Source organism: Mesocricetus auratus, unplaced genomic scaffold (assembly GCF_017639785.1).
Source record: "Mesocricetus auratus isolate SY011 unplaced genomic scaffold, BCM_Maur_2.0 Super-Scaffold_100003, whole genome shotgun sequence".
Classification (NCBI taxonomy): domain Eukaryota; kingdom Metazoa; phylum Chordata; class Mammalia; order Rodentia; family Cricetidae; genus Mesocricetus; species Mesocricetus auratus.
The window spans coordinates 76,730,174-76,744,037 of NW_024429188.1; the positions used below are offsets into that span (position 1 = coordinate 76,730,174).

At 37.6% G+C, this 13,864-nt stretch overlaps 1 protein-coding gene across 3 annotated transcripts in view; it reads right to left on the reverse strand.

Annotated features, from left to right (window-relative positions):
* The window catches only part of Nup62cl (nucleoporin 62 C-terminal like), a 65,014-nt gene that overhangs the window by 39,934 nt on the left and 11,216 nt on the right, over window positions 1-13,864 (reverse strand). The window lies entirely within an intron of this gene.

Here is a 13,864-nt window from a genome sequence, read left to right on the forward strand (position 1 = left end):
CAATCGTGGAAATAAGAGCAAAGCATGGAAAAGTAAGCAACTACAAATAAAATGTCTTTGGTTAAGAAAATAGCAGAAGCTATATTTTAAAAATGTTCATCAGTACTGCCTGCTAATAGCCTTCTAGCAACATCACTGAAACAGTAAACAGATGAGAAGCATCTCCTCCCTGGAAGGGCAGCATAAGAACTGCTGTGAAACTATTCGAAACTGGTGAAAGTGGTTTTTAAAAATTGTAAACTGCTGGAAATTATCCTAAGGGTATACAGCAAATGAAGAACAGTTCTTCGGGAACATCTGTTAAAAGTCAGTGATCTAACAATGATGGTTTACATGTGGCATACAAGCCATAACTCACTGTTTTCCTCCCACCCCCTTGCTTGCCTGTGTACAAGTAAAGCTCCAGATAAGAGTGGCTTAGAAGACTAGGTGCTCTCTGGCTCTGGCGCTCAATCAAGGGAGACAGGCAGCCAGCATTCTCATCACCTCCAATATGGATGTGAAGGGCAACACTGCTGGTAAATACAGCCAAACTTTCTAGGTCTTGTTTCTTTTAGCCAGTTCCCATTCATAGGATAGAAACTCCATTTTAGAGGGCTGAGAATAGCAGGGATCCAATCACACCACTCTGATTGCATTGCCTAAAGCTCATTTACAGTCTAAGTTCCCTATGGGAAGAGGCCATCAAGATCAGTGGCTGTTTCCACTGCCCAGCACCCAAAGTCCTGGATCAAAGAAAGATTTTGCTCCAGAGCTAACAGCTGGTCCTAAGAACAGAGAGCTCCCAAACTCACCCACAAAGAAATGACTTTATGTAAAACAGAACATGAGTAGTTCCAGTTGAAGGAAGATTTGGTGGTAAGCAATTAAAAGGTGACAGCTTTATGCTAACAAGAAGTTAGGCCCTCAGTCCTGTAGTCTACCAGAGTTAATAAGGAAGAATTAAGCACTGATCTATGCTATAGCATGAACAAATTTTGGAACTAGTAAGCTAAATGAAAGAAATAGGCACAAAGGCAATGTATTGCATGGTGTCAATTATATGAAATGTCCAGAATAGACAGAAAGTGTATTAGTGGTTGCCAAGGGCTGCAGGGGCGGGGTGGGAGGTAATGAAGGGTGACTGCTAACGGTACAAGGTTTCTTTTAGGGGTAATGAAAATGTTCTCAAGTTACATTCTGGTGGTGGTTGTATACTCTATGGCTATATTAAAAACCACTGAATTGTACAATTTCAAAGAGTGAATTGCAAGATGTGAATTATATGTCAATTATACTGTTATTAAAAAATACATTATCATCTCAGGAGAAGAAAAAAACTGCATTTGACAAAAATGCAATGCCCTTTCATGATAAAAAAACATTCAATGAACTGGAAAGAGAAAGCAACATCCTCAAATCTAATGAGTGATTTTTAATAACATGAAATAGCAAGGCTATTTATTCTGTCATATGTTGTAAATACTCTCCTACCCCAGTTTGTCAATGGCTTTTAATTTGTTATTATTCTATAAGTGATCATCTTTCCATCATTTTTCCCTTTATGGTCTAGTCTAGGTCTCAATATTATATTTTAAAGGGCTTTCCCCCTTAAACATAAGAAAAAGTATTCAACCTACTTTTAAGAAAAAAACCTGCAAATTGTAACTATGTTGAAAGCAATTTCACAAAAACAGATGACAAGAACTCAAAAACTACTAACACAGCTTATTAAGGACATCAAAAAATCAGGCAGCCTCATGGATTCCTAATGAGAGTGTAAAGTGGTATGGATCCTGTGGGAAAATGGGTAGTGCATGTTTTAAATATTACAAATGCATCCATAATTTGAGACAGAAATATTCTTCTGGAAATTTATGCATAGAGTGCACTTTATGTCACAGAACTATATATCTAGAGGTGACTAAGTATATATGTAAAGTGGTAAAGTTTTTAATGTACATTTCACCACAATAAATATGTAAGATGTTCTTGTGTACGTGTAAAATGACACATAAAATCATATCCAGGGATAGAGAGATGGTCAAGCAGGTAAAGATGCTTGCCACCAAGCCCAATCACCTCAGTTTCATACCCAGGATCCACATGGTGGGGTGAGTGCTTCGCAGAAGGACTGAATGGACTCCTGTTGTCCTCTTATTTTCACATATGTTCCACGGCACACACACACATACACACATAGATATATAAATGTGATAAAAATGATATCCACTACATTATTTTGATACTTTTTTGTATCAGTAAAAAAGAGGAAATTAATATAACAATTACCAAGGGAGTAGATATATAAATTACAGTATATCCAGAACATGGACTACTACACCGATATTAAAAAGATTCTAAAGAATCTCTCAATGATGTGAAATGAACTAAGGTTAAAAAGGTCTTAAACAAGTGTAGTATAAAATCTACAAGTTGAAAAAGCAGGGTACACACTAGTATATAGAATATATTATCTACCTCTATAAAAGACGGAAGGTTGGATTCTCTGGGATGGCTCAGTGCCACAAGATGATGCGAAACTGACAATTTGAGTTCTGTCCCTGGAACCTACTTAAAGACAGGAGACAACTTACTCAAGAAAAGTTGTCCTCTGAACTCTCTGTGAAAGCCATGATATGTGTGCCACCCCCCACAGTATAATAATTATAATTTTTAAAGGTGGAAGGCTAAGAACACAACGATAGTGGCTAGATGGGTATGGAAAACGGAGAGTAGTCCAGTGCACAGGGGTGTAGTACATCTATTTGTTGTATTTATAGTTTTATTTCAAAATCATTTGCCTATATTATTTAAGAATTAGACATAAGTACATGTTCTTGTAGCCAGTGTGGGAAACATTACTCATATAGTTTCATATTCACCTATGCCTTTAAAATATTTATGCACTCTATTTTCTACCTCTAATTCACATGATATTTCTTATGATTAATATTTTAAGCAAACAACAGTTAGCCAGCTATTACAATTCATTTATTCATTATTTTACCCTTTCACCCTATGGATTTGAAATGCCACCATCATGCACACAGGCTTGCTTTTGTGCCTTAAAATATTTCACTGATTTTTTTCTTCCTGTGACTGTTACACAATAGATTCTCAATTATTATAACCATAGAATTATCTATTTTTACATTACATAATATTTTAAACTTACAGGAAGAGCATCAATTTATGCATTTTGATATGTTTTCCCAAAACCACTCCATCATTACTTGCCTAACACAACAGGGGTGGCAAGCATCATGCATTTCTTCCTCCATTTGAATTTTAGAATCTTTCCAAGTGCTTTGTTCCTTTCCTTCTTCCCAAAGAACCACTATGGCTTCACCATTAGATGGACAGATTAATTTGAAGGTGAATATCGTCTTGACATTACTGAGTCTGCTCATTCAGTGGTCCTGTTCATTATTTGGTGTATCTCCTTTATGTCTCAGTAAAACTTTGTTGTTTTCTCCATCTAACTCATGCATATTTTCAAAAACGTATTCCTGGGTATTTCATAATTTTGGTTGAAATGTTAATGGACCTTTTCTTGGCTGTATTTCCAAAAATCTATTGCCTAAACATAGTGAAGCTATTGATTTTTATATTATTTATTTTGTAAATGGCTGTATTGCTGAAACTTCTTCACTAGCTCTAATTAAATTTCTCCTTGATTTATGCCCATATTTTTAAAAATCCTGATCATTTATCTCAGATCCTGGCATAATTTCAGAGCCTGTCCTTAAATCGCATACCCAAAGATAACTAAGGAAGCAAATATCATTTAATATGACTTACTTTTTCGTTATATGAATCTTACTCTGAAATAGAAAAGAGTTTAAGACACAAAACCCTTCTTTTCATCATTACAACTAGAGTAGGATTTCTTAACTTGACACTGTTGACATTTTGGTCTGATTATATTTTGTTAAGGAAGACTGTCCTGTACAATGTAGGACATTTACTGAGCTCTGGGTATATACTCAAAGGACTCTGTATCCTACTACAGAGTTATCTGCACACCCATGTTCACTTCTGCTCTATTCACAAGCTAGGAAACTGAATTTATTTGGATATCCAGAAACTGATAAATGGACAGGAAAAATTCAGTGTACACAGTGGGACATGATTTAGAGATAAAAAGTGAAAGTATGAAATTTTCAGAGAGATGGATAGCACTGGAACAATTATACTGAGTGAGGTCACCGAGATCTCATATGTGGATCGGGGTTCTGGATCATTCTGCGTTTTAAACTTGAAATACAAGTTGAACCCAGAAAATTAGAAAGCTGCCAATAGGGCCGGGCAGTGGTGGTGCACACCTTTAATCCCAGCACTCAGGAGGCAGAGGCAGGTGGATCTCTGTGAGTTTGAGGCCAGCCTGGTCTACAGAGCGAGTTCCAGGACAGTCTCCAAAACAATACAGAGAAATCCTATCTTGAAGAAAAAAGAAAAATAAAAAGATGCCAATAGGAAGGAATACATTAATGCAGTGGGGAAAAGAAAATACAGGTAAAATCCAATAGAGGGAGGGAATACTTTGAGTCGAAAGATTCAAGCAGGCAAGCTGCAGGGAACATGGGGAAAACAAGGGGCAGTAGGAGGGCTAACCAAAATAAAGGGTGTATGGAAAGGTCATGCATCCCAAATAAAAATATAATAGGGGGCTGGAGAGATGGCTCAGAGGCTAAGAGCACAGGTCCTCTGTTCTTCCAGAGAACCTGAGTTCAATTCCCAGTAACCACATTGTGGCTCACAACTATCTATAATGAGATCTTGTGCCCTCTTCTGGCATGCAGGTGTACCTGCAGGCAGCACACTGTATACATAATAAATACATCTTTAAAAATGTAACAGGCATAGTAGAATTCACGTGATATGTAAGAAGATTTTGGGATACAGAAGATTAAAGGTTTAAGAACTAATGAGATTTAGGGATAGGGGAGAAGAGGGGACAGGGAATTATTTGATAAATCTAAGAAACCTTATGACAATCCACCATCATTGATTAGCTAATTACAAAATAGATTTTTTCTGAAAAAGGAGTTTGAGGGTTTGGCTTTCTGATTAACACTCTGGATTTAGTAAGAAAAATAAAGAGTTTGAACAACAGTATCCTACAGGGGTGGACAACGCTATTCCCAGAAGACACAGGTTACTAAACTAAAATTTCAGTAATGAGCATGGGGTACCTTCCTAAGAGTTACTGTTCAAGAAGACACCAGTGGTACCCAAAACATTCTTCTTGGCTGCCCATCGTAACAACTGCTGAAGACAGTGCATACTTTGATTGAAGGACATAAAGAAATCTATCTCAAAATGACTAGGAAACTTCTCTGCTAGCTAGCTTTCATATGCCAGAATGTGCTATTCAAGTCCCCCCAAAAAATAGATCAGTGGTCTTACCTAGCACCGAATCCTGAACGCTTTAATACCAACCTCCCAAGCAAGATGCACTTATTGTGTAATAGTGGCAGGGCATACAGGGATAGCTGACCATTTTCTGATTGGATTTGAGGTCTGTTCCAGAGAGGGGAATTTGCCTTGTACTGTATACCTGGTCAAAAGTCCACGGCTTAGGTGGCCATAAGCTCAGGAGGGGACACCTACTATCATTATTTTGTTAAATGTTCATATTGTCAAACTGCCTTCTAAATATTTGTTTGTGCCCAAAGACCGGGACTGCTCGTAACCTTGGTCAGAGAAGCTTCATTTTATAGTGAGCAGCAGTTAACAGAAAAAGCCATAACTGGTCAAAGTACTAGGAAAAAAGTAACTGTGAATGTGGAGCTTTAAGTGGGACATCTATACCAAACCCCCAATCCTTAATGCTTAGTGAATACCACTGGAGAGAGGGCAGACAGAATGCAAGATGTGGAAGATGTGGAATAGTGCTGTGAGATGCTCTCTTCGGAGTATGACATGTTTATTGCACTTACGAACTTATAGCCACTGTGGTTACCTGCATAAGACCCACATAAGATGAAGGCAGTCAGCGGTTCAGTGTGACTGGGGTAGGGACATATGAGGCTCTGCCCCTAGTTGATGTGCTATTGGTAGCTTATGGCTGCTGGGAGACAAAGAATCATTTTCCTTGGTGGTGTTGCAACTTACAGGTTGCCCATTTACCATATGTATGTGGGCAGCACTAAGTGGACTTAGTGGGAGAGAGAGAGAGAGAGAGAGAGAGAGAGAGAGAGAGAGAGAGAGAGAGAGAGAGAGAGAGAGAGAGAGAGAGAGGATGTTGGAGGAAACAGTTCCTGGAGGAGGGGGATACTGTTGTTTAGCTAAATTGGCATAACATCACACTGCCTTGTAAACATTTGTTCAGACTCACAGACAAATGCTACTCTCAGCCTCTCTTTCAAGTGAACATCAGTTAACAGAGTCTCATGGCTGAATAAGGTACTTACACTAATTGACAGATGAGTGTTCAGGTAAAAACAAGATATTTATACCATCCCTAGTAAGGCACAGAGAACACTGCAGACGTGGAGATAGGAAAAATGTGAGAGCCAGAAAACATAGAAAATGGGTGTTAAACGATATCTTTTTGTGTAAGACACAGCCATTGCAATCACGAACTCCCAGCAGCTGTGAATGCCTGTACTGAGTCTACACAGAAAAATGGATCCATCAAGTGTCAGGAATGGATGGAAGAAGCACTCAAAACCCTAACCCTCACTGCACAGCTCCTGGTAAATCCAGGCGGAAGAGGATGCCTTCAGTTGTGTACCTACTGGACTGGTGAGCCCATCAGGTTCCAGTGAATAGTTCCACTCCCATGATCACGCAGACAGCCCTATTAAACAAAATGGGTAACAAAACAAAAAGCAAAGGTCATCAATCTGGAAGAGGGACTGGTATGGAGGAGGAAGGATTGATTATAATAAGAAGGAGATAGAAAAGGGTGGGGAGAGAGTAATCAGAGCACGCTATATACATGTATGAAGCTGTCAAGGAACAAGCTAAAACAACTTTAAACACTGTAACGTAATATAGGAAAGTAAAAGAAGCTTTTAAAACATCCAAATAACAAAGAGAAAGGGTGGGGATGAGGCATAAAACAGAAATGGGGAGCAGAGAAAATGAAAACAGTATGGAGGCACACATCTGTGATTCCAGCACGTGGGAGAGGGAGGCAGGAGGATCAAAAGTACAAGGCTAGTCTCAGTTACTCAGAGCCTTGGATACATGAGACTTTCTGAAAAAGAAAAAACTAAAACAAAACCACACATGATGAAATAAAAAGGAAACTACAAGCCCGGAGTGGTGTCACACACCTTTCTTTCATCCTAGCATTGAAGCAAGAGAATTATGAATTCCATTGCAATCTGGCTTATAAACCAAGACTCTATTTCAAAAAGCAAATAATAATAAAATGGAAATGTCAGATTTAAGCCCTAATATAACAATAATTGCAGGATATATTCAGTGACCTATGTATACCAATTAAAAGAGTGCTTGATGGAGGAATTTAAGAGCCATGAATGACCAACTATGTGTTGTCTATAAGGAATTCATTTCAAAAACTTACATACACAGCCTAAGAATAAAAAGATGAAAAGATATGTTCCGTGCAACATTAATCAAAATACATCATCAGATAAATAGACTTCAGAGTAAAGAAAATTATCATAGATAGAAGGGGAGGTTATATAATATCTAGTCAATGCACCAAATAACAGAGTTTCAAAACACACAAAACAGAAACTGCTTATATGGCAGGAGAAAGTTCCCTACGTGGAGACTTCAGCATCTCTCTTACCAGCTCATAAAACGAGTCATAATATTAGCAAAGATCCAAAAGAACAAAAAAAAACCAAACATCACTAACCATCAATATCTAATTTATGTGTATAAAACACTTTGCCCCAAAGTGGAATACATCCTTTTCAACAAATTTTGAAGAATTAAACACGTACGCACACATGCACACAGTGTGTTTTACAATTGCAGTCAAATCAAACTAAGCATATAGGTCACGAAACAAGAAAGGAGACAATAAAATGGAAAAGATATTTTATTGGGGAGGGAGAGGTTAGAAGAACACATGTAAAAGGAAAGTAGGAAGTGAGCCGGTGGGAGGAAGACGTGAACCATCTGGAGGAGGCAGTGGAAGAAGAGGGTTAACAAGAACAAAGGGCAGGTGCAAAATATTCTAATGAAACTCGGTAGTTTGCATGCTAGTTTTAAAAACTAATGAAATTTAAAACTAGAAGAAATCAATAACAGAAAGATAATGAAATTTTCCAAACATTCGGAACCCAAACACACTTTAAACAATTAGTGGTTCAAAGAGGAAGAAATTAAAAATGTGCTGAATTGGATGGAAATTAAAATACACCCTATGAAAATCTAGGGGAAAAAAGGCAGCCAGACAGACACATCGGTGGTTTACAATGTGGCCATTAGAAGACAGGAAAAGCATCATAAAAAATATAAGCTCCCAATTCAAGAAATATCAAAACAAGCCCAAGGCAAGCAGAAGAAAACGCAGGACAGAAATAAATGAAATTAAACACAAAAATGACAGAAAAATCAGTGATATAAACTTCCAGTTCTTAAAAAAATCAATATAATTCAAAGAAAAAGGGCTAGAGATCACCTGCCTCCATGGATACAAGGATTCATCACACAGGCCTAATGACCTGAGTGTGAATCCTCAGAACATGTGTGCCAGCCGTATGCTTGGTGTCTGTAATTCTAGTACTCCTAAGGTTAGATAGGATGTGGAGAATTGGCCAGAAGCTTGCAGGCCACCAAACAGCTTATTCGGGGCGGAAGAGAGGACATTTGAAGTTGTCCTGTGACCTCTATATGCATGCTGTAGCACATGTGGACCATCACAAACAAACTTGTATTCATATACACTGTACACCCCCACAGACACCCCAAAACACATGTACACACAAATAAACAAATAAAAATTTAAATAAAAATTCAATTGAACATCACTTCCGTCTTTTGTAAAATCACATTATTCACTAACATCCAAGTTCCTGTACAAAGGGATCCATATAACAATACATTTTTTTTCCTGGCTGAAGAAAGACATCCACAGACAAGATATATAGATGAGACATTAGCACTGGAAAAGATATTCAACATCATTAGCCATCGGGGAAATTGCAAATTAAAGGCGCAATATGGTATCATTATCTACAAGGGAATAAAATTTAAAAAGAAAGATAACACTAAATGATAGTGACAATTCAGAGAAACTGGATCACACACATATTGTTGATGAGTATGCGAAAATGGCACAGCCAACCTGGAAACAGTTTGGCAGTTTCTTATAAAACGGAATATGCAACTACCATATGACCCAGCAATTAAATTCCTGGGCACTAATCCCAGAAAAATGAATGCTTATGTTTGAAAAATGTACAGAAATAGTCATAGAAGCTTTATTTGTAATAGCAAATAGTAATATATAGTACATATACACATATATGGATATTATCATTTGAAATGTGTCCCCCAAAATTTATGTATTAGAAAATTAATACTTGATGCAAACCAAGAGGTGACCCTTTAGACATTAGACATTAGACATTAGTGGCTTAACTTTTTTCTTATAAAGGATCCATTAATACAAGATGAGTTTGACCCCCTTCCCTCTTTTTCATGCCCAATGTTGTACCTTTTGCCCTGGATATACACAGCATAAAGGCCTTTGCTAGATACAAGGCCCCAGATTTCTCAGTCTTCATAACTGAAGGAAAAGCATTCACTATAAATTACCCAGTCGCAGATACTCTGTAACAATGACTAAATGGTTAAACTAATGCATCTTCATAATGGATTAGCATATGTCAATAGAAAGAAGCAAAAAAAATGATGTACACAGCAATCATGAAACCTGCATACAATTATTATAGTCAGTAAAAAGTCATTCTCTGGAGATTACGCACTATGTATTTTAATGTATATAATTTTGCATATTGCCAAAGATTAAAATATATAACCATCCTGAAATGACGATCATTACAGGAAAGATTGATGATTACTAGGCTGACTGAGTGGGGAGAGGAAAAATATGAATGCCTCTTTAAAAGGGCAAACCGGGGAAGATATCCTTGTAGTGACAGAGATATTCAGTATCTTGCCTGTATCAACATTAACACATTGCTGATGATATCTTACTGCAGTTTTGCAAGATGTGACAGAGGGAAAACCTGTGTAAAAAGTAAGGGGGACCTCTTGGCATTACTCCTCCAAGCTGCAAGAAAAACTATGAATATTCCAAAAGAAAAAAAGCAACAGATTTTGCATGAAAATGCTTGTTAAAAATCAAGCATGAACCATTAAGACAAATCCTGCATTGTGTCTAGGTGCTTCTGGTTCATAGAAGGTATCACTTTTCTCAAAGCATTGCTCAGTTTGAGATTTAAACCTAAAAGCCAGAAGGAGTAGTTTCTATTTCATTTCTACCACATTCATCATTTACACGAACTGGCAAAGACATAAATAACCACATTCAGATTTTAGTCAAACAAATCAGAATCTCAATATTAACCTTGAATACTGTACTTTTCCATCAGAGAGTGAAAGCCAAACCTTACACATGGAATAGCTGCCAAGGCTAAGAGGCAGCCCTGTAGCAATTGTCCTAATGTTGGTCTGAATAGTAGGAATGGGTGGGGGGTGGGGGGTCTTGCAAATGCTATGGGTTGAACTGCAATCCCTATGGAGACAACATTGAAACCAATGTTCCCAGTCTGAGGCGTGCTCCCACAGATAAATGAGAAGCTGAATAAGACCAGAGGTGTAAGTTGAGTTTAAAGCAAAAGAAGTGGATACTGTCACTTAATGTGATAAAGTACCACTTGCAACATTAGTAAAGGTGCTAGTACCCAATCCAAAAGCCCTCTCAAACACTGTACGTTGTTTAGAAATGGTATTGCATAAATTTAATTTGTTGCATTTATTTTACAGTTTTTGAGACACGTTCTCACTATGTAACTCTGGCTGCTCTGGAACTCACTATATAGACCAGGCTGGCCTCAAACTCACAGAGATCTGCTTTCCTCTGCCTCCCACGCTGGGAATAAAGTTATGTGTCACCACGCTCAATCTTGGTACATTTATTTTAAGTAAAAAAGGCAGAAAAATCAACCCAACAGTTCCCTGAGATATTAGTGGCAGTCGAATAACAACTCTTGTCATATTGTTTTAAATATGAATAGTCTATACGATTGTGTTTTACACTTATTTCATCTCATTACTGAAGACAGTAAAATATTAACATAAGAATACAAGTAGCAAGGCCCTTATTTTCTCATCCACAAATAAAAGTTACATGATTTGAATCATTCTAAAGAGAAAAATGTTTTCATGGGGGAAAGAATTGTTTAGAAGCAGAATCTGTTGACATACACTCAGGAGGCAGACACAGGAAGATTGATGCAATTTCAATGCCAACCTAATTCATATAGTGAGTTTCAGCACAGCCTAGCAAGGGCTGCATAGCAAGATGTGATCTAAAAACATACTTCACAGAATTTAATTTTGGTAGATATTAGATCTTATACTTTTACCCTCTGCCAATCTTCTGAAGTTAATTAAAGAAAACAAGTTTTAGTTTTAGAAACAAAGCCACAGATCACAAGAAGCATCCCTTCAATACAGTGTCTAGAAACTTGAAATGTATATCTCATGACCCATGACAAAGAGCTACCCATAAGAAAAGATGACTTATTATAATGGGATCCAGGAGAATTTCAGGGAGAATAACCCAACTTTCACCAGGCCATCAGGCACTACTACTGAATGCTACAAATCCAACTGTCACTTACCTAGACGACAACTGGATGACTATTTCCCCAATATACATCTAGGCATAGAGGCTTGTGCCCTTAGAAGACTGAAGCAGAAGAATTAACCATGAGTCTGAGGCCTGCTAGGGTCCCAACATGAGACACTGCCTCAAAAAATCATTAATTCTGAAATGCAAGAGGGAAAATCTGCCCAATCAATGTCAATATAATGATAAGTAATGCTTTCTCTTTAGAGAGGTACTACATAGGTGGCTTCAATTCAGCATGATATATGCCTAAAACTCAGAACACTTCTATGGCTCACAATAAATGAAGGGGACACACAGACCAGAACTCAATGTGTTCTGTGCCTCATATTTGAAAGGACTTCATTTTGTAAGACTATCTTGGGGATAAATAATATAATTCCAAATTTTGAAGTTGAAGATGCCACATTCTTTAGTTACTCCATCTACACTCTAACCCTAAACTCGGTTTCTAAAGACAAAGCCTCTGTATATTAGCAGGACTTGCTACTGCTGGAGGCATAATCCTGCCATCTTTGTAGTGGGTACAGCATGGTAAAAATGGTTGGGATAGTGTCTCAAAATGAGAGACAGCTGCAGCAAAAGCAAACTTTATAATTGAAGTGGTGCATGTTGTCACTGCAGAGCCAAAAGTGAACCTACCTGAATGTGGTACCAGTTCCTCCTGAATTAAACTTGCTCGTGAATCCAGACCCTAAAAGGAGTTAAAGAGCGGCAGAAAAAACAATGGAGGTCTCAATGAGACTTTTCAGTGAGTATTTTAGATGGGAGCCAAAATGGAATCACTCCCTCTTACTCCAAACTCCTAGAAATACAAGTTTAAAATATGGAATGACACATTTGAAAATATAAAGCAAAGCTTTTTTTGAGAAAGAGACAATCATTCAGGTATCAGACAGATGTGGAGTTATCATTTATGAACAGAAGGTGATGCAGCTTAGTACACACATGAGATATGTGCTTTATCAGGTGGAAACTCAATGGTACTGGAAAACAATATGGATCCCAGGGTTAAGGCTAGAAACTTGTCAATCAGCAGAGACTTGGTGGAACTTAAATCTGGGCACCATCTATTGAGGGCAACGAAGAGTAGCAGGATAATTTCCTAAGCTGGTCCAGTAGTCATGCATAAAAAATGTGAGTCAAAGTAGTCTTAGTGATATGGAAACTTCAGGTAAAGCTTGCAACATGAAGCTGTTGAAGAAATATTGAGGGTCCAGGCAATTTGCCCACGACATCATTCAACATTGATGTCTTCACTTTCAATACTGCATACGTTTTTGAAGTCCCCAAAGACTAATACATACAATATAAAATCATAGAACATCCAAGTCTTTAGAACATAAAATGAGAGAACACTAGTCCAATGAAATAGAGACAATACAGTAGTCAGGAGAAAACATTAAAATGTGTGTTGCATATCTCCAAAAAGTCCAAGAAAGAAACGGTGTCACAAAATAAATGAATGTGAAAAACCATGGAATCCAGTCAAGAAATGGATGTTAGCGTTAGAAGAAAAAAACTGTTTGAGGCAGAGATACAGCCTAGCATTGTATCCTGGGCTTGATCCCCAACACTAAAAACATTTAGATTCAAAGAATAGCTACACATAACTGGAGAGAATACAAATTCAGCGAACTGGACAAGAAAAACAGCAAAAGACTGTCAGAACAGCGGGTAACTAGAAGCAAGAGAGAAAATAAAAGACAAGGAAAAAGGGCTATGTAGAAGGTAAAAACAGAATGGCATAGGCAATGTTTGTGGTATTAAAACATGAGTTAGCTAGAAATGAAGAAAAGTGACTCTTCTGATTCAAAGGCCACTAAGTACAAGCAGGCAACTTTCCCCCACTCTCTCTTATACATGATATCCTGAAATGCTAGAAAATTAAGTCTATTCTGAAACTTAATAGAGAGAAAAAAGATTTATCTACTATGCAGCAACAACCAGATTGACAGCAGGTGCTTCATTATCAGGGACAAATGTTAGAAGATAATACTTAAAGCACCTTAAAGTGTTATGGGATGATCATTGTGAATTTATAATCCTATCTCAGTCAATAGTAACAGT